The 22934-nt window shown below is 33.4% G+C and overlaps 1 protein-coding gene across 8 annotated transcripts in view; it reads left to right on the forward strand.

The window, feature by feature from the left end:
* LOC106877599 (putative G protein-coupled receptor CG31760) overlaps positions 1–22934 on the forward strand; it is a 1070704-nt gene that overhangs the window by 230927 nt on the left and 816843 nt on the right. For 6 of the 8 annotated variants that reach the window (XR_016243082.1, XM_089357298.1, XM_089357297.1 and 3 more), the window contains one exon: positions 3951–4007. The gene's annotated coding sequence lies outside the window, so the exon portion shown is untranslated. Of the gene's footprint in view, positions 1–3244; positions 3468–3950; positions 4008–22934 lie in introns of those variants that run through there. The other 2 variants (XM_089357296.1, XM_089357299.1) reach the window with 2 other exon arrangements.

Consider the following 22934-nt stretch of genomic DNA (forward strand, 5'->3'; position numbering starts at 1 on the left):
TAACTGTATACATATATATATATATGCACATACATTCATACATGCATACATACATAGATACATACATACATACATACATACATACATACATACATACTTACATACGTACGTACGTACGTATGTACGTACGGACATAAATGCATATAGACATATACATTTCACTATATACATAATTTACTGAAAGATGAAAATAAAAATAGGTTCGGAGGGTAAGAAACAAACTCATATCTATAGCATGATAACATTTTACTGCTGACTTTGCCTGTAGAAACTTTAAGTAATAGAGAGAATGTTTTATGTGCGAGATTACAACTCTGTTCTTATCTTGAATTCTTCAGGAGCTGGATCGATTCATTCGAAGTCAATTGAGTCATTGCTGAAATCGTTTTCTTTTTATTATTTAGCAGTCTGAAGGCTTAAACACACAGATGCATACACAGGCGCATGTATATATATATATATATATATATATATATATATGTGTGTGTGTGTGTGTGTGTGTGTGTGTGTGTGTGTGTGTGTGTGTGTATATATATATATAAAGAGAGAGAGAGAGAGAGAGAGAGAGAGAGAGAGACGCATACATACAAGCACACACATATCTAAAACATGTGATGACAGCACTAAGTTGTGGTGTGTATAAATACAAACATGTTAGCAGTTCAAATACGCTTGTAGCATATTCAAACCCGTAAAAAGGACATTTACTGTTTTATCATGGAAGAAATTTCTCGCTGTAGACAGATACAATACTCCGAGGCTACCGACAACTCACCTAGCTAGAGTATGGTAGGCATGCATATCTTTGACAACTTTGATATGTTTCGGCCAGTATAGGCCCAGGCCACACCTGGTGAAGTCTTTTAGTCATACATGGGGCACCATAGCCCACTCTAACACAGAGTTATTATTGTTGAAGGCATATCCTGGTGTAGGAGGTTGGTCCGGAATTTTTTGAAGAAATGTGTCCAGTAAACATTTGAATTTCATGGGATCCCTTTCTGTTTTCACGTATTTTGGTATGGTATTAAAGAGAGCTGGACCGATTGAGGTAAAGTAACTGTGACGTAATGTTGCTATGTGTACTGAGTTTGATTTTTTTGTAGTGGGCGGATAGCACGGGGGCCAAGTCTTGGATGGATTTAAAAATTGATACCAGCATCATTTGTGCAATATTACTGGAATATTTGCCACATAACACAAATGACGTAGCGCTCCAGGTGGCGTTGGAGAGAGTAGAGGTTGAGTTGTTTTAGTCGACCCCAATAATCAATGCCTCTCATGCCGTCTATCTTTCTTGTTAGGAACCTCTGGAGTGCTTCTACTTTCATAATGAGTTGTTTCTTAGGTGGGGGGCACAGTAGGCAACTGTACTCAAGATGGGGTCGGGCAAAAGTAGAGTAGAGAAGGATGATGGTGTAGGCATCTCTAGACCAGAAAGTTCTCAGGATCATGGAGCACATCTTGCGGGCCAAGTCAACCTTGCTGTTTACGAGGGTATTCCAGCTTAGATTGTTATCAACAATCACTCCTAGATCTCTGGTATTGTTGGATGACACTAGGAAGTCGCATGATGGAAGAACATATGGTAATTTCAGAGTTTCCTCCTTCCCAAAGTGGATCAAATCAAACTTATCTTCATTTAAAAGCATATTGTTTATTTCTGACCATTGGACAATAGCAAGCAGATCTGACTGAAGGCATGTTCAGTCTCTCATGCCGTTTATATCCTTTTGGAATTTGGAATCATCTATTATGTCGTTGATTTAAATAATGAAGAGGTGTTGGGCCCAACACAGCACCTTGTGGAACACCACTACTGAGTTTCGCTGGGATGGATCGTATTCCCTGAAACACAACATGTTGGGTTCTATTCGTGAGGAAATGCTTTATTCACTGCTTTCCATGGACTGCAATGCTGGACAGTTTCTTTAGCAGGAATTTGGGGTCCGAGTGATTTTCTCCACTTTAGCCACAGACACTAGAAAGGGAAGCGGCGTGAACAAACTCGGTATGTGGGCATTTATCTTATTACAACGAGAAATTACGTGTTCGTCTATGCCTCAAACGTATTTTAACTGGTAACAAATTCCTATTCATATATACACGTACTCAATATGTGGGTATATACATATGTGCACATATATACATGTATAAAAATGTATATACATACAGAGAGACCCAAATATACATATATACGGGGGTCTATGTACTTACGTATGTATGTATATGTATATATATATATATATATATATATATATATATATATATATATATATATATATATATATGTGTGTGTGTGTGTGTGTATGTATATGTGTATATATATATATATATATATATATATATACTTAAACGCATACACATCGACACATACACACCACACACATGAATGTGAGAAAGAAAAAGGTAGATACATACATACATACATACATACATACATATAATGGTAATATACTATCTTTATCAAGTACTTAAAAACAAATAACTATACATTATAAGTTCCAATATCACTACAAGTATACATGTAACATTCTATAGAGAGAAAGCAAGTGATGGTAATATTTCACATTACACGCAGACATAGGTTATATGTAGAAGGAGCTTCGCTGCTTCTGTCCAACTATACATATGTACAAGCATACTCTAGGGTGACCCTGTTCACTTATTCCATCCAATCTTGAAGTTCTAAAAGTAATATATAATTATACATAATTTAAAATATCGTAATTTCACACACACACACACATACATATATGTAGAGAGAGAGATATACGCATATATATATTTATGCATGTATGTATGTATATATGCAAATAGGTCTATATATATGCGTATGTATATAAATAGTTAGATAGATCCATATATATATATATATATATATATATATATATATATATATATATATACACGAGAATATGTGTGTTTGTTTGTATGTGTGTGTTTAGTAATATTATTTTCTTTTTGATACGTATCATGTTTTAATTTTGTACTTACAAAGGGTAATCTATTCATATTAACCAGTAATGTAACAGCAATTGCTTCTCTGCATTCACAGACATACTTATACTTAGTACTAACGGAAAGCCTGACATTTGTAGTATCAAAGTTCTAGTTATGTGTTGCTCCAGTAGTATAAAATATTTTCAAACATAATTTGCCTCTTGATCAAGTTCTGTGAAATGTCAAAATAAATTAAATGTTTCCCCATATAAATTAAGTATAATATAAAGCAGAACATGTTGAAAAATATAAACACTGTGCTCTCTATAGTACTCTGATAACATGCGTGGCTTGTTCACTGGCAGATATAGCGTTATTTTGTTTTATTTTTTATTTTTTCGGTGTAAATGATAAATACTAAGCACAGTTTTCAATTCTGTCTGAGAGACTTAACTAAAAGTATATAGATTTCCAGTGTTAAGTGATAAATGTGAAACTTACTCATTCAGCAATTTTGTGAGAAAGTAAGAAGTGATTATTATTATTATTATTATTATTATTATTATTATTATTATTATTATTATTGTTCAGTAGTTTTATTTTTATAACGTGCTTTCACTTCACTACCGAGCGCAGCTCTGTGCGCCTTGGGTATGTTATAATTATTATTATTATTATTATTATTATTATTATTATTATTATTATTATTATTATTATTATTACTGTTGTTGTTGTCATTATTATTATTATTATTATTATTATTATTATTATTATTATTATTATTATTAATATTATTTGAATCGATCTGAGGTTGCCATTAACATTAATCTTTCAGATGTTTACATAATATGCTAGCGTTGATACCCGAAAATATGACCGTGTTTTAGGAATCATTGCAAATTCATTACATATGAATATCGTAGAATAGCATAGATTTTTAGCCAGACGTCTTCGTGACAACACATTTATACACAAATGGAATTACTTTCCTTTTCTCCGCATTGCAGAAACCATTGGAAACGGAATATACCTCAGAATATCCAGCAAAGCAATTTTGTTTGCCGGTAAGTTTAATTTTTATTGTTTTTGTTCTAACTAATCAAAGTATAATGTGTTTTTTCTTTCTATGTGTGACACGTCTATGGAGAAAATCCAATCATCTGCATGTGGTGATTCTGGTTTTTCTAAGTTGCGACAATTCCAGTATATTATTAGTATGAATCGATGTAATATTTACAATTTTATATGGAGACTGTAGGAGTAGCACAAATGATTAGTTAAATTGTTCATGCCTCGTATAAATTGTTTTCCTAAATTTATTTAGTCTCTTTATCTTATGAACTCAAACCGTAAGCAGTTCACTTTGCCTCTCACTCTTTCATGGGTCTAGAGAATAATTGCCACCGAACATTTTCTTGACCCCTAATAATAAGGAAGAAAGACTGCACAAGGTTTTCGCCGTATCTTCTAGACATGCAATTTTGAAGCCATCGATATTACACTGGAATCTTTGTAATTCAGAATCTGCAAAACAAATATGAGCCAAAAGTTCTGGATAAGAACATGATGTTTGCACACAACAGCGATGGCATGGAATAATATGTGAAGATTTTGAATGAGCCTACCCACTTCCGTGGAGCAGAGCCATTATAAAAGTTGTAGAGGAAAGAAGCATTACACAAGAGAGTCAATGACTGGAGAAACTCTGAGTAACTTCCAGCGCTCTTATGCTGGATGCGGTCTAAAATGACTTCATGTGACCTTTTTTGTGGATTTTGACTCGGCTTTGCAGAGCATCAATAATTGAGAACAGCTGAAATATCATATGGCTCTAAAGCGAAGGGTCGGTTGTTTGGATGCAGTTCTCTATAGAATCTATATTCACTGATATAAATCCTCCGAAATACTGAGGCAAACAGCAAGATTTGTAAAACCAAATTTTTAACGTTCTGCGTTTTCTATTTGTTACTTTCTCAGCTTTTTCGCGTTTCTTCTTGTATTCATTTATTTTTTAGTTCGTCATGATATGGGGTTTGTGTTAGATGAATATGTTTGAGATATTTCTCAACATATAAAGATTTTAGTATCACTTAAAGACATATATTGTGTCCTTTAAATAATTAATATTTATCTCACACCAGATGGAGTACTTTTTTCGTTCATCTTTCTATCACGAAAAAGTACAATATATATATATATATATGCGTGTGTGTTTGTGTATATATATATATATATATATATATATATATATATATATATATAAATATTTATATATATATATATATATATATATTCATACAAACACACACACAAACACACACATATATATATATATATATATATATGATTGATCCTTATTGCCTTTTTTGGTCCCCTCGCCATGCCTGTACCATTTCGTCAGTAACTCAAACTTACTACAATAAAAAATTACCATCATTTATGCATTGTCTTATATAGATAGATAGATAGATAGATAGATAGATAGATAGATAGATAGATAGATAGATAGATAGATAGATAGATAGATAGATAGATAGATACAGCGTAATCCGTAGGCAGGAGAGGTGCAACCGGAGAGTGCAAAATTCAGAATAAAATGTCCAGAATAAATAGTCCAGAAGGAAAAAGGGTAGAGAGACCAGAAGTTCGTGTGTGATGAACAGAGACAGGATTAGCTGGTGCAACCACGTGAGCGTGTGCTATGTATGGGAGAATTCACGAAAAACAACAGACGAAGACAGGTGGTGTATTTCTCTATTCCAGAGCGCTGTACTAATACATCCATTTGTTCTTTACACCACCTGTTTTCCTCTGTTGCTTTTTCGTGAATTCTCCTATATATATATGTAAGGAGAATTCACGAAAAAAAAAACCAAAAGACGATGACAGGTGGTGTAGAAAACAAACAGATATATACTTACATATATATTATATATATATATGTACATATATATGTATATATAGAAGTTTGACTTACTGAAGAAAATGGTACAGGCATGGAGAGGGGACCAAAAAGAAGCAATAATGGTGTCCAGATGAGTGTCTAAAACGTTAGAATAATTTACTCGAACATGACCGCAGATCATTGAATAAGCAAGTTAGAAAATGTTTTGACAATATATAAAATTTATAAGTATGTCTAAAAATTATCGTTGCTAAATATTTAGGGTTTGTACGATTTACTAATTTTGTAATAATGATTATGATGGAAGTGTATGTATCTAATTTCCAATGGCTGTAGATAACCTGTATTAATATCTCTTAAAGTACGAATATGTGGTTGTTTCATTCTTTGCTGTTGTCAAAATCTCTATGTTAAGCACACCATCATTTACAACAGCCTTTAATCAATATTCTACTTACATTTGAAAACAATGCCTTTGCATCCTAACGGTCCGAAATCGTGTTATGGCTGCTGCTTCTCCAATTATTCATATACTGACACTAACCCTCTACCAATACAGAGTATTTCCTCCTCCTCGTCGTCGTGATCTGTACGCATTTTCTTTCAGATTTTCCTACTTGTCAGTTTGTCTCCCAGAATTAATTATGAACCCCTACACCATAAATTTTCTTCAAAATTACTGCTTCCTTGAAAATGAAAACATTCAAACATGTTTCTTATATCTATTTCAAATTAATTCTCGGCACTACTTCCTTTTATTCATATAAACCAGTGACTCCCAGGTTTTTTCGGACTGCCGTTGCTTTGTCCCTAAGCCCAAATCCCTAGCATTTCCCCCTCACACACACACAACCCCCCCCCACACACACACACCACCACAAACATAGTCCTAATTCTACTGCGAATTCAAAACAACTGTATTTCACAAATGAAACTTAACCTAATTCACGCGTTGTTTTGTTGTTTTTAAATTATGAAAGATTAAATTTGCATCTGACCTATACGAAGTTTTCATAATTTTAATTCGATGGGTGTACGCTGCCGGGATATGAGCTATTTGACACGTGACTAAGAGGTACTAAGATGTAGTGTTAAATAACAGTGCTCAATAATTTTCATTGGGTTTCGTTCCTCAGAAAGAAGCTGGCCAACTGTTCTGTAGATAATGATTTTCAAAGTAAACAAGTTCTTTCCTCCACTATTGTTGTCTCCTTATTGTCGATATCTAGGAATTACATAGACTGGTATTTTAATCAAAGATAAATATGCTGACATCTGTCACACACGTCTTTATGTAGCTCATCAATGTGTAAATAATACACTTGCATGTCATGTACTGGTATGCACTTTTCCTTTTCCAATTTAGAGTGGCTGAAAAACCAGAAGAACTTAATGGCAGCGTATGTTACTTTTGAATAGTTGTAACTTAGACACAGACGTGGATAGAGCTTATTTTACTTTGATACGGTTTAACCATTGCTTGACAACCGATGCTGGTGTGTTTATGTCCCCGTCACTTAGCGGTTCGGCAAAAGAGACCGATAGAATAAGTACTAGGCTTACAAAGAATAAATCCCGGGGTCGATTTGCTCGACTAAAGGCGGTGCTCCAGCATGGCCGCAGTCAAATGACTGAAACAAGTAAAAGAGTAAAAGAGTAATTCCGAATCCGCCTCACTGGATGTAAGTACTATCTGGAATGTATATTAGCAATAATTATGGCGATAGAAATATTGAGACAGGTTCAAAATTTATTTCCTTTTATTTTACAATGTCGTACGTATACGTGTGTGTGTGCGTGTGTCTGTTTGTCTGTCTGTCTGTCTGTCTCTCTGTTTGCGTTCATACGTGTGTGTGTGTGTGTGTGTCCGCATGCATATATATAAATGTATATATACATGTATATATACAAATTGATACATACACACATATGCACACACAGATGTATATATTCTTTTATTCTTCCCTTTCAGTCATTTGACTGCAGCCATGCTGGAACACCACCTTGAAGGGTCATAGTCGAAGAAATTGACCCTAGGTCTTATTCTTTATAAGCCAAATACTTATTCTATCGATCGCTTTTGCAAGCTGCTAGATTACGAGGAAGTAAACACACCAACATCGGTCATTCCAAGGTTTTATTTAAAATTTGTCATTCCAAGGATAGAGTTTGTACACAGTGTTATTGAATCGAGGGTTTTATTTAAAGAGATGAAAGAGAAAGAAATGACTGCATAAAAAGATGAAAGGGTAAAGAGTAAAGGAGTGTCAGATAGAAGGAATGGGGTTGATGGGTGATAGAGAGAGAGAGAGGTATGAGAGTGTGAAGAGTAAAGGCGCGTCAGGTATGTAGTGATAGAGCTTAAGTGAGGGGCAGAGAGGGGTAGTAAAATGGTGGAATGAAGAATTTGGGAATATAGGTTAGATTGGTTAGAGGACATGTCAGTGGTTAGTAGTAGAAGAAAATATCTATATGTATATAGATATTTATACATATCAACACCAATACATACATACGTACAACCATATATACGTGTATGTGTATGTATTATCGCCTCTGCACGCGCAGGTATATATCTTGCATACATACATACACATACACACATACACGCATATATGTATGCACGCATATACACACGAATATAATTAAATGGTTATGATATTCGAGTATGAAAGAGAAATTAGATAGGGAATAAGAGTTAAAATGTAGATTTATAGGGTTATTGGGAGTACCTAAGGGGTATTGTGGAAATATACTGCATGGTAATTTAGGCATTTGAATTTGTGGCTTGGTAAAAGGGAAAAAGCCCAATCACAACCGAGAAGGGAACTTCATGGGAAAAAGCCCAATCACAACCGAGAAGGGAACTTCATGGGAAAAAGTTCTTTCTATCTGTATGTATATATATATATAATATAGGATGAAATTTTCAAAAGATTCTATCAGTGGCCAGCATATCAAAAATACCTTTTAAGGTAAAAGTTATAAACAACTTTATAAATAAGGCCAACATAAAAAAAATCCCTATGCCAAATATACTGGGAATAGACTTTAAATCGTCAATAACCACATATAATTCATCACTATAAGCTTATAGCGGTTATAGGGATTAATTATATGTGGTTATTGATGATTTAACGTCAATTCTCAGTATATTTGGCTTAGGAATTATTTTCTTTTGCCCTTATGTATAAAGTTGTATGTATATATATAAATATATATATATATATATATATATATATATATATATATATATATATATATATATATATATATATATGTATGTATGTATGTATGCATATATGTATGTATTATGTATCTATGTATATCTACATATATAAGACTGAGAATGTGTGTCTGTCTGTCTGTCTGTATGTGTGCATCGCTAAAACTCGAAAACTACCGCACTAATTTCATTCAAATTTGACACATGCCATACTTAGGGTTCATGCGTGTATGGGCGAAAGAATTTTCAGCTTCTTACTTAATACAAGCCCGAAGCAATCTTTTAGACTGTTTCGGTGATACTGTAAAACTCTTTTGGTTTCAAAACGAAGAACTCTGAAATGGCATATTCGACCTCCTCCTTTCTTGCGAAAGTTATGTCCCCCAAATAATTCTGTAAACTACAAAGCAAATGGTAGTCTGACGGAGCAAGGTCGGGAGAATAAGGTGGATGAGGAACTTTTTACCAACCAAGCTATTCGGTCTTCTGTGATGTGATCTTTGCAGTGTGGGTTCGCGGATTGTCCTGATGAAGCATAGCTCCTTTTCGATTCAATAAAGCGGGTCTTTTTTCTTCAAAGCTTGGTTCAAACGCTCTAATTGCTGACAGTAGATTTGAGCATTGATTGTTGCATTAGGTTATGACAATTCAAAGTGAATTACTCCTTTGCAATCCCACCAGATAGAGAGAAGAACCTTTTTTTCTCATTAAGTTCAATTCTCAGTAGTGTTTCAGCTTTTTCTCTTTTACCAAGTCACTGTTTACGACGTTTAACATTTCGATAGAAGATCCATTTCTCGTCACCAGTCACAAGTCTATCTAAAAAGGGTGAAATGAGTTTGCGAGAATGGAGAGAATAGCAGATGTCAATTCGGGATTTGCGGTTGCTTTCGGACAATTCATGAGGCACCCATTTTCCAAGTTTAGGAACCTTTCCAAGTTGTTGAAGATGACGAGGAACAGTTGAATGGTTTGAACTAAGATTTATTGCCAATTCTTCAACTGATAATGCAGGATTTTCTTCAAGTAATGCTTCATGGAACTTAGCATCAAACTCAACTGGACGTCCTGTTCGACCCTCATCTTCAAGGCTGAAATCTCCATTTCTGAATTTTGCAAACCATCTTCTGCAAGTTCTTTCATTCAAGCACTCATTCCCATAAACGGAGTGTATGTTTCTAGTCGCTTCGGCTGCAGAGTTTTTTTTTTTTTATTCATAAACATTATGTGCCTCAAATGCTCTTTGGATACTTCTATATGAGAAACGGTTTTAATCAAAGAAATTTTAATTATATTATACTGTAAAATAATATTTAATTAGTTTAAATGTACACAAATGCATAAAAATAATTTTTTATTTCATAGGCATTCTAAAATACTACTAAATTTCATTAAATTTTAAAAAGGAGTAAAATCGGACGGAACTTATGGTATGACCTGATACATATATTGATGTGTGTGTGTGTGTGTGTGTGTGTGTGTCTGTGTTTGTCTGTGTTTGTATCCCTACCATTGCTTGACAACCGATGTTGTTATGTTTACGTTCCCATAACTTAGCGGTTGTACAATAGACAGAATAAGTACTAGGTTTACAAAGAGTAAATCCTGGGGGTCGATCTGTTCAATTAAATGCAGAGTTCCCGCATGGACGGTGTCATATGACTGAAAGAAGTAAATCAATAAAATGCCATGCCATTTTAATCCCGAGCAACGCCGGGTATCTCTCTCTCTCTCCCTCTCTCTAGATATATGTATATATATATATATATATATGTATATATATATATATATACATATATATATATATATATATATACATATATATATATATTATACATATATATATACGTATATATATATGTATATTTATATATTTGTATATATATCTATAGATGTATGTAAATATACATACATATATATATATATATATATATATATATATATATATATATATATATGTATGTATGTATATTTGCATACATCTATAGATATATATATACAAATATATAAATATATATATATATATATATATATATATATGTGTGTGTGTGTGTGTGTGTGTGTGTGTGTGTGTGTGTGTGTGTGTGTGTGTGTGTGTGTGTGTATTGTTTATGTATGTATGTGTATGTTTGTATATTTATATTATTTTCGTTTTGTTGTTGCTATTCTTCTTGCTGTAACTGTTGCTGACGTTGTATTTGTTCAGTGTTATATATTTTTGTCTTTCTTGTTCTTTGTTCAACTTCTTTTAGATCAAATTTTAAACTCTGTTTGTTTGTTTTTTTTATTTTTAATCTTAGTATACTATTGAAAAATAGAAGTGGTGGGACATTGTCATACAATCTTTCTTTTGGCTATCCCGTTATCGCACCACTTGTCTTCAACATCCCCATGGATATTTCCACCGCAACTTCAAGTAATACTGAGTATACCAAGAGTAATGATTTTATTGTAGCTTTATAAAATGTATAATACTTAAATTTGAAGTGCTTTGTTCAAAATACCGTTATTAATGTTTTTGTTATTCTCATTAGTTTTCTGATGTTGTTCATTTTGAAAGTTATCACAATATGTCTACTGGATAAATAAAACGTATAAATGCCAGTTTCCCTTCGTATGGAATCATTCGATACAGTATTTTGTTACCGTAGTCGATATTTCTATTTCCATTTCAAGTGTTGTATTATATCTTTTACATTTATTCATAAACATTCAGTTTAAAGCTTATCTTTTCTACACGTCACTGTATTTCCGTGGCGTTTATATATTTATATGTTTAAGATTTTCCCCTTTCAAATAACTTTCAGTGAAGCCACTTAATATTTATAATCTAACGTTCCTGGTAATTCACTTCACACATATTGCTTTAAATTATACGGACAGAACAACTTAATCATTGTCATCCAATAACAGCTACATTAACAAGCAGCTGGTTAGATGTCGCGACATAATTGATTAAAGGAAATCGGTTCTTATTTATTTAAAAAAGTTTACATGCGGCGTCTGTTGTGAGTTTCATATTCATATATTGAAATACTTTATATTGGGTATTTAACTTCAGAATATCAGAGAAGGAAATCAAAGGTAATCATTTACACCTCATATTGTTTCGAAACACAGCTTATCAAGTAATTTTCGCAATACCTCAACTGTGGTGTTAGAGCAATATTCGTTTTATTTCTATCCACTTGCTGTTAGGTTGGCCGAAACCTCTGAGTGTTCGCCAAAATACGGGGAGGGCTTTTGCGTCCACTTACATCCTAATTTCGAATCTCGACGAGATACACAGTAATCTGTTTGTATCATTCTGTGGTTGATAAAATAAATACAACCAATTGATGGGATTGATATAACCGACAATGCTCCTCAATAATTCATGCTTTGTGCATGTGGTAGAAATTAGTACCATAAGCAGAAAATGATCACGTGACATTCATTTAGGGATAAACTGTTTCAATTCCATTTTACGCTCAGAAAAAAGCGAATGATAAACCGTGAGTTTCAACGTGATCACCATAACGGACGAAAACCATTTGATTTTTGATCGAATGACTTTGCTAAACTACTGGTTAAGACTAACAACTTCAATGAGGAAAGTAGGTATTACAAGCTAAATGCAGATTATATATGACACCATCGCGCATATTTACTAAACGTAATAACACTGAATATTTGTGGCAAAATACTTTTGAAACACCAAAACAACTTAAGTTTTAAGATAAAAGAAAAATCAATTGTGACTCCAGTAGTATCAATCATCGGTATATGTATGGTAGTATAATATTGATCCAAGTCATGGAACCGGATTTTATTCAAGGATATAACAGTTATTGTGTTTGGTATCTGCACTTGAAATTACCGTACAGTGATAAACGCCGTGTGTTTACGACAGTCCGTTGAATTCATTGTAAACTTCCCTACATTGTACAACAATTTCTCTTAAAGAAATTCCTTAGAACCTATATTTAGTGCTGCTTTCTCGAATACATATGTTTCTGTGTCTGTGTAGATAAGAAATAAAATGTAATGTACAATAAATTCTGTTTCTGTAAAAGTGTGAAAAGGAATAACCACATTTGTGTGTGTACATATGGGTGTCTATGTATGTTGGCTCGTATGTATGCCTGTATGTATGTATGTATGTATGTATGTATGTGTATATATATATATATATATATATATATATATATATATATATATATATATATATATATATATATATATATACACATATATATATATATATATATATATACATACATAGATACATACATACATATATACATACATACATACATACATATATATATAAATATATATATATATATATATATATATATATATATATATATATATAGATATATATATATATATATATATATATATATATATATATATATATATATATATATGTAACAGCCTGTCTGTAAGAGTGTATGTCTGTCTATGTATGAATGTGTGTATATATTTGATTGTGTATGCTTCCATAAAGTAGTTTTTTTTTTACGTGTTAGTAATGTAAATATTTCATGACAAAATTGTACATATACAACAGGCAGTGCTGATATAAGCATTTTTAGAAAAATATGTTTATTTTAATATAGATATGCGTGTTTTGAGTGTGTGCGCTTCTCGGTGCGTGCTTATATATATATATATATATATATATATATATATATATATATATATATATATATATATATATATATATATATACATATATATATATATATATCCACGTAAACTTTGGCAAAAACATACCTTTAGTACCTATAAGAAATTTCTACCAATCTATAAAATTCGACCTTTAACAGTCTTCTTTCATTTCATTTCCACTACATAGATCTATTTACACGCTTTTAAACATTATTTCTATTCATCTATCACACTATAGTTTTCCACTCTTAATTTTCTGTTAATTTCTATCATTTTCCTCCTTCTCTTTCTCTAAATTACCTTTGACGTTAAATCTGTTAACGTTTTTTCTTTAAAAATAATATGCTAGCGTTCCCCTTCATCATATACACGGTAATCTCATTCAGTAAAAGTAGCTTATTGATGTGGTTTGTTTCTCTTTTTACCCCTGACGAGATGATTGCATTCTTTTACATCATTTTTATTCCTTCCGGAATAATCTCAATGCTTTCTTCGAAACATATGTTGGAGTGTAAATGATTTGAATAAAACTTGCGTTTGACTCTATTTCTTAATTTATCCATGTTATACATAAACTTTTCAACTAACCCTGGAATTTCTACCTTTATAAGTAGGCTGTAATATCTTGTGCACTTCTGTAATTCTTTGCTACCCTTGTAACCATTTATTTGTTTTTTCCTTGTTATTTGCACCCATTGAAAAATACACATACATTTATATGCACTTCTTCAATTAGGTTTCCATATAACCTGTGTATAAAATAGTTACCACATATGGAGTTATTTAATATAAACGCATCTCTTAAGGATATACCCATTTCCCCAATAAAGGTTTTCCTTAAACAACTCATTAGTAAGACAATCTCCTTTATTAACCGTATTAGATGGCTTGCTTTCTTCTTCGACAATAAAGACATTAAACAGCCTTCTAATGATCTAACTTCTGACTTCAGCAAATTGTTTAAATCTAAAAACTAACCAAATCCTCCACCTAACCAAAGATTGAAACAGTTTGAAGACAATCTCTGGTCTCTCATGTTGAATGTGAAATTTCATCCGTCCCCTTTAAGAAAAAAACATCTGTGGTATCTTCACAATATCATCAAAGAAATTCACAACATTGATGGGATACTGGTTCAATCTGATAAAACAGGAAACATATAGAAAATTACCAAGGATTACTACCTAGAATTACTTAGAAAAGAAATAAAAAAAGAATTATACGATTACTAGTAAAAGTGCTATCAGGAAAGCCGACATTGAGGCTAAGAAAATTATGCAGAAATACTATTTACAGATGAAGACTGAACCTCTTGAACCCAAACATCTTCCTTTTATTTTAAAAGGCCACAAACCAAATTTTTTAAACAATCTAACCTTACGACCTATTTGTCCTTCTAGCTCTGATATCAGTGTACATAGCAAAAAATATTCTAGATAAATATATTCCTTCCTTAGTTAAAAAAAAATTAAAGCTTAATTTATGGTTTAATTCGTTCCAAGTAGTCGGCTGGTTTAATTCTATTAATAACAATAAGTGCACTAAGTTTATCTAGTTCGACATTTCTAGTTACTATTTCCCTATTAACCAATAGTACTCAACAAAGCCCTCTGGTTTGCATACAACAAAGCAGGTCTCGCCCGGGATGAAATTAATGTGGTGTTAGTTGCCAGAAAAACAATCATTAAATTTGAAAATAAACTATGGGTCCGTAAAGATACGCCTGACAGTTTCGATGTCGCGATGGAAAATCCTGACTCAGCACAATTGGCTTTTTTTCGGTATGTATATCCTTTACGAGATGGCTGACCAATTCCCAAACATCAATGGAGGTTTATATCGCGATGATTGTCTATTCTGCCTATATTTCTAACCAAAAATTACAAAGACTTAAAAATAAGTTGGTTAAATTTTTCCGGAATATGGGCAAGAATACTATTTTCGATGATGATATAACTAAAGCCAACTTTTGGATATTACCCTTAACTTATATAATGATTCATATTTCCCATATCATAAACCCTCAACTAATTAAAATATATTAGCTCTGTCAATAATCATCCAGAGATTATTACATGGAACTTAGTTAAAAATATTTCACTTAGACTTTCTAGATTATCTGCTAATGTTGATATCTTCAACGATAAAGCCGAATTTTATAACTCTGCCTTATAAAGTAAAAAAATAACCTATATTAACCCTATTGACATTAATTCTGACTTTATTAATCAGGATATGAAAGCACATCATAACGGTAATATGAATATAAATTTTAATTCGAATAACAACACTAAATCGAAAAATATAATTTTGCAGCGTAAGGGAGATAACCGTTCTTTTATATCCCTTTATACGTAATAAAGATATTTCTAGGACTTTTAAAGATAATTACCCTAATAACAAGGTGTGTCTTAGTAAAACGGTTTGGCTGATCATTCTACATGATAAGCAGATTAAATCCAACCTCCCTTACCAGTTTCGTAAGGTATAGGTAATAATTTTCAAAAAAACTCCAGATAACATTCCATTATCAATTCACACCGAATTAGGATAGGTTCTTCAAACACCAAAAACATTTCACAAATCGTTTCTCGCATAACACTGACATCGGACACAGCTTCGATTTCATTTGGTCTGAGGCGCCTTCTGCATCACGGCATATCGACAAAGGTCTTGGTTACTAGTCATTGCTTCCGTGAAGCCTAACGTTCGAAGATCGTGCTTCATAACCTCTTCGCATGTCTTCCTGGGCCTACCTCTTCTACAGGTTCGCTCCACCATTACAAATCAGCACTTCTTTATACAGCAGTCCTCTTTCATATATATGCATCACATGACAATACAAGTGCAGTCATCTCTCTTGCACACTACGTTTGATGCATCCCATGCCCAACTTTTCTCTCAAATCGATTATACTTTATTGTTCATATACACTTATATTGTACACCTAGCGATGCATACTAGCTTCATTTCTTTTAAGCCTTTGCACGTACTCGGCGGTCACAGCCCATGTTTCACTGCCATGTAGCATGGCTGTCCGATCACAAGCATCATACTACCTACTTGCCTTTCACTCTGAGGGAGAGGCCCTTTTTTACCAACAGAGATAGGAGCTCCCTGAACTTTGCCCAGTGTGTTCTTATTCTAGCTACTACGCTCTCGGGCATCCACCTCCACAACTGACTTGGTCGCCTGGGTAACGAATGCTATCAACTACCTCTAGTTTCCACCCACCCTGATATGTGATGGAGTCTATTTTCTGTACACCTTGAATGTTAATTGGACCTGTGCACCTTCCACACACAAAGACTGTATATATATATATATATATATATTTATATATATATATATATATATATATATATATATATATATATATATATATATATAACAAATTAAAACTATGGGAATTATTAGCAATTAGAACCTAAGGGCAACAATAATAGAGATCATAAAAGTAACGGAGTGTGCTGACTCGAGTTTTAATTAATAAGGGCATTTTGTATAGTGCTTTAGTGGATTTGGAGTTAATTTAACTATTATTTTAGTAAAAGCGGTGCTAGTCAGCACACTCCGTCACTTTTGTGACCTCTAATTCTGTTTATTTATACACACACACACACACACACACACACACACACACACATATATATATATATATATATGTATATATATATATATATATATATATATATATATATACATACATATATATATATGCGTATATATATATACATATATATATACGTATATATATATATATATATATATATATATATATATATATATATATATATATATATATATATATATATATATATATATTCATGTATGTATATGTATATACAGAAGCGTGCGCGTCTGCGTGAATATGTATAGATGTATAAATTATGCGCGTATACCTATAGATATATATATATACAAATAAATTTTATTATATATAGTTTATGTATCTGTACTTGTGTACATATAGAGGTGAGTGTTTAATGTTTACAGCTAGACATGTACCATGCATGCATGTATGTATGTTTATATGCACGTCTGTCATTATTCAGTTTTATATTAAGATTTCTTGCTAATAGAGATAGAGTCGGTTTCTAACCTAGATCCAAGGCTCTTTCACTGGAATTCTGACAAGATCAACAGGGCATTCTTTTATATATGTACGTATGTCATTATTCAGTTTATTTGAAGATGTCTTGCCAATAGAGAAAGAGCCGGTTTCTAACTGAGATCCGTCAGGGTATGTATGTATATATGTATGTATGTATGTATGTACGTATGTATGTATGTATACATGTACGTGCAAATTTGTTTGTTTTATATATATATTCTCATTTATATAGTTGCATATCTAGACATGCTCATATATATTTAAATAAACCTCTGGAAAGTTTTACAGATTTTTACAGTTCCAGTGATGGATTGGATCTGTAGTCTTCGAATTAGCTTTCTCCTTTCTGGTTTTGAGAAGCCTAATTTCTTAAGATTGGTATTTAGACAGTGTGTTACATTTCCCCATGCCCCAATAATTACAGGTATAAACCTGAACTTGTAATCTGCATAAAGTAGCTGCAGATAGAGTAACTGCAGTAACTACGTATGTATGTATGTATATATGTTTGTATGTATGTATGTATGTATGTATTATGTGTACATGCAGATTTTTGTGTTTTGTTTTGTGTATGTTTTCTCATCTATAGACTTACGTATCTAGACATGCTCATATATACTTAAATGATAAATTTCTGGAAATTTATACAGGATTTTTACTGTTCCACTGATTTTGTAGTTTTCTCCTTTCTCAAGATTGTTATTTTGGCAGTGTGTCACTTGAACTTGTATTCTGGATGGAGTAACAGTAGATTTCTCAATCGTTAGCGTAGATATTTTCTCTTTCACTGATCTTCAGTTTTATGACAACATCCGCTGGGCAGCTGATTTCCACAACTGTACACAGTTTCTCTTCTCATCCCAAATCATTATACCAGGTGTCTTGTGTTAACATTTTATTGAGGTTTTCACTGGGACATTCCACCAGTACTCATTTTTTATTACGAGTGACTATGGCTTCTACCATATTGTAAGTTCTTATTTCTTTCTCCTCGGGGTTATCCTTGCGACTGATTTCATTATAAAGTGTCCTAGCTACAATATCACGTCACATACACCTGTGATGATATTTTCGGACAACTAATGATGTGGGTGATATCTTCGATGTTAGCTCCATAAAGTCTGCACCGGTTATCACATTTTATTGCTGTTCTTGCATATGTATGTATGTATGTATGCATGTATGTATGTGTGTGTATGTATGTATGTATGTATGTATGTATGTATGTATGTATGTATGTATGTATGTATGTATGTGCGTAATGCATTCTAGATGTTTTCAGACTGTTTTCTGATGAGACAGTTATAACTGTGCTAGCTAATTTTAGTTTCATGTATCATTACGATACAACTAGTAAGTTTATCTGCCAGGTTTTGCTATTCCAGATTAAAAGTATTAACGGAGACAACTGTAAAATGACATCGAGCACGGCATTCTAAACAGTGCTTGTAACAGTTGAATTGTTTGCAGAATGCAGTCCGGAAATCAAGACAATTTGAAAGTTCACTGTCTAATAAGGTTCTGTGTCAAACTAAGCAAAAACGTTACCGGAACTTATGAAAAGTACCAGCTGGCTCACAGATTAACATGTATGACCCAAGCATGTTTATTGTTTGCGCAAGAAACCAGGTAAATCAACAACTTGGTCCTCATCTACATCCAGTGGGATCACTCTGGCCGAACAGTCAGCAAAGAGTACTTTGTGGAGGTTTTGAGGGAGTCCATGATGAGAGGTTTTCGCAGAAGGCCAGATTACATGCAACACGAAAACGCATCAGACCACAACTCCTTACTTGATGGAACGAGTATCAAGACAGTCTCTCATCCCCCCCTCCCCTACAATCCACATCTTACTCGGTGTGATTTTCGTTTGATCTCTAATATGCAGAAGGAAATAAAGAATGTCGTAACAATGGTCATGGAAACCTTCAATTTGGAGGACTTTCAAGGGAAACTCACGAAGCGGCTGGAGCGCTACGAGTACATCGAAGTCCGAAGATCCTTTGAAGAACATTAGAAATATATATATGTTTAAAGTCAATATTAGAAAATGGAGAAGAATGAAAAAGATGCTTCGTTCATTTTAATTGTATTACAATTGGAAAAGTAAAGCAAACTAAAAGATTAAAAGATATACCTATAACAACAAGTATAAAAGTATATATATACATATATATATATATATATATATATATATATATATATATATATATATATATATATATATATATATATATATATATATATATATATATATATATATATATATACATACATATATACATACATACATACATACATACATACATACATACATACACACACACACATACACACATACAAACTAAAAGCAGCCTGAGGGCGAAGTTCCCAGTTCCACTTTTGCCGTATTTGAAGTGGTCTAAGGGAGGTAAGCCGTTCTCGCCGACCCGCATTGCACCAGCATTATAATACTAAAAGTTGTCTTTATTTTAGGTGCCAAAGCCAAATTCAAATTCAAAAGTAAAAAAGTTTCGGAAGTCAAAATATTACGCATATGGTATTTTTTCAGTTGACATTTACAAGCTCTCGTCTTTGGTTCAATGCATGTTTATCCAGGAAAAGGATGGGAGGCACAATTTGCATTTCATTGGTCTTCTATATGCACCATGTTTATATGGTGCTGCTTTCTCCAAACTTGTCCAGCGGATATTGAAAGTACAGGCATCATTTTCCTTTAGTAGCCAGACATGTTTTGCATGACTTCTTGCTGTCCTATTTTCGGGGTATCTAAAAGAATTTCGGTGGGAATTAAATTTAGTCTTCAAGGAATTTTCATGTATATGTTTTGTATTCATGTGAGCCATCTATTTGTAATTTAGTTCTATAAACTATTCCTTTCTCAAGACATTTTCTTCCTAACGGGCAGCAAGTCTGATCTTTGAAATTGCAATTCTTCTGGTTAAATTCGGCACTGTCGTTGCTTCTAATGATTTTCATATTGTGCTCGTTAACAAATGAGGCGACGTTTTTGCAACTAGAATATCTAACTTTCAGCGTTCTCCTATTAAAAATTCTATAGATCTTATGGCTTGTTTGAAAATATTTAGAACCTACTTCTAAGAATTCACTACCTATATTTGTTTATACAGCAATATTAAATGCCGGATTAAACTACAAAAATTTCCTACTTTTAGTTTTAACTATTGAATTATTGCTAGAGGTAGTTTGATTATTTTAGATCTTCTTCGAGAATCCATTGTTTTTAAACGCTGTCTCGTCTGAAGATATGGATGATATGCGCCTTCTGTATTACTAACTAGATGCTTAATAATTACGGGTGGATGATTTGACTCTTTGCTAATATATATAATAGCTTTTCATTGGGCTTACAGTATGTATATATATATATATATATATATATATATATATATATATATATATATATATATAGGTTATATTTTATATAAAACTGATTGATAAATAAGACATTAGTTACTATGAGAAGAAGGCAACTCTCAGTTGCAGTCTATTCATGCAGGATTATGCGCTTGAAGCTCTTGCATTTGTGGACTGTGTCAGGGCAGTCTCACTTAATGCTTGAGTCTGGAATGCGTCTGGGAATACGCTAGAGGGTAGCTAAAGGCGAACGCCCGGACAGATATGGTGTTTTTCCATTTTTGTCATAGAAGAGAAACTTTCTCCTTGGTAACGGCTTTCACAGGTTTAAATATGTCACAAACATATTTTCACTAACCTAAAGGTAGTAGTGTGTGTGTTTGTGTGCGTATGTCTGTGTGTGTGAGTGTGTGTGTGCGCGCGCGTGCGTGTATTTGTATGTATTTGTATATACAGATCAGCAGATAGACAGACAGACAGACAGACAGATAGATAGATAGATAGCTAGATGGATAGATAGATAGATAGATAGATAGATAGATAGATAGATAGATAGATAGATAGATATAAGCATTTATATGTTGTCTCCAATACTAGATACGAAGAAGAATTTTATCAGTATTCTACCTTTTCCGTTAGAAAATCCAGACGTTTCATGTCTATATATAAATATCTGAGCAAAACACGCATCGCTAAAGAGTTTTAATAAGTTCGCAAAAGACCTACAATATAATCTAGTTTGTTAAAAAAATGTTCACATCGATGTTACATCTAGTAATTTTGCAGTCATCTCCAATGTTTGTTGCTTCTAGATCGTAATTACTCGAAGATGAGATATTTTGTCAAATCTTTGCATTCAAAATTTCGTTTGGTCTACCCAATCGAAAGCTTTTGACTAATCTAAATTCATCAGAGACCCACCGAAGCCAACTTCAGTCCCATTCCTCTCTACGATGCATCGCATCAGGTGGAGAGTGTCGTGGATAGACCTACCCGGGATTGCGCACGTTTGTGCCTCCCCAACCAGGCTACCAACAACAAGTGCCAACATTTTCGCTAATACCTTGGCCAAAATCTTAACCTCTATGTGTAGCAAAGTTATGGGCCGAAAATTCCCTAACACGTTCTCATAGTCTGCGTCCTTTCGCAACAGTATTACCACACCCCGACTAACAGCACTAGGAATTCTCCCGTTCTGCCGCCAGTTACGGTAGACATCTTCCAAGAGGCTGCCAAACAAATCTGGCATGAAAACATAGAATTCGTAGGGCAGACCATCCAAACCGGGCGATTTGCGACTTTTGCAACAGCTCATCACCTACTGTATTTCAGTGGCTGTAATCGGCTTTTCTCAAAATCTCCCGTCCGTTACAGAGAGCCGTGGTAGCTACGAAGTAAAGTCCGCTACCGTCGTCGACCAATGACCCTGCCCAAACATACGCGCAAAGTGGCTGAACACATCTGCTCAGAACCGACTGGCACACGTCCGCCCTCATCCGTCAAAGACATGACCGTGGTTTTGTTTCCACGTTGCATCTCTACGGCTTTAGTTCCTTCGTTTCTTAGCGCACGGGCCTTAGGTTTGACAAGGCAACCTTCGTGTTTCACCTCAGGCAAATGGTCAAGGAACATTCGTGCCGCTGACACGTCGGTTGCGATGCCTTTACTAATAGCCTCTTCTGGTTTTCTAACTAGTTCTCCCTCCAGTATAT

Source organism: Octopus bimaculoides, chromosome 9 (genome assembly GCF_046866305.1).
Source record: "Octopus bimaculoides isolate indiv1 chromosome 9, ASM4686630v1, whole genome shotgun sequence".
NCBI classification, from domain to species: Eukaryota; Metazoa; Mollusca; class Cephalopoda; order Octopoda; family Octopodidae; genus Octopus; species Octopus bimaculoides.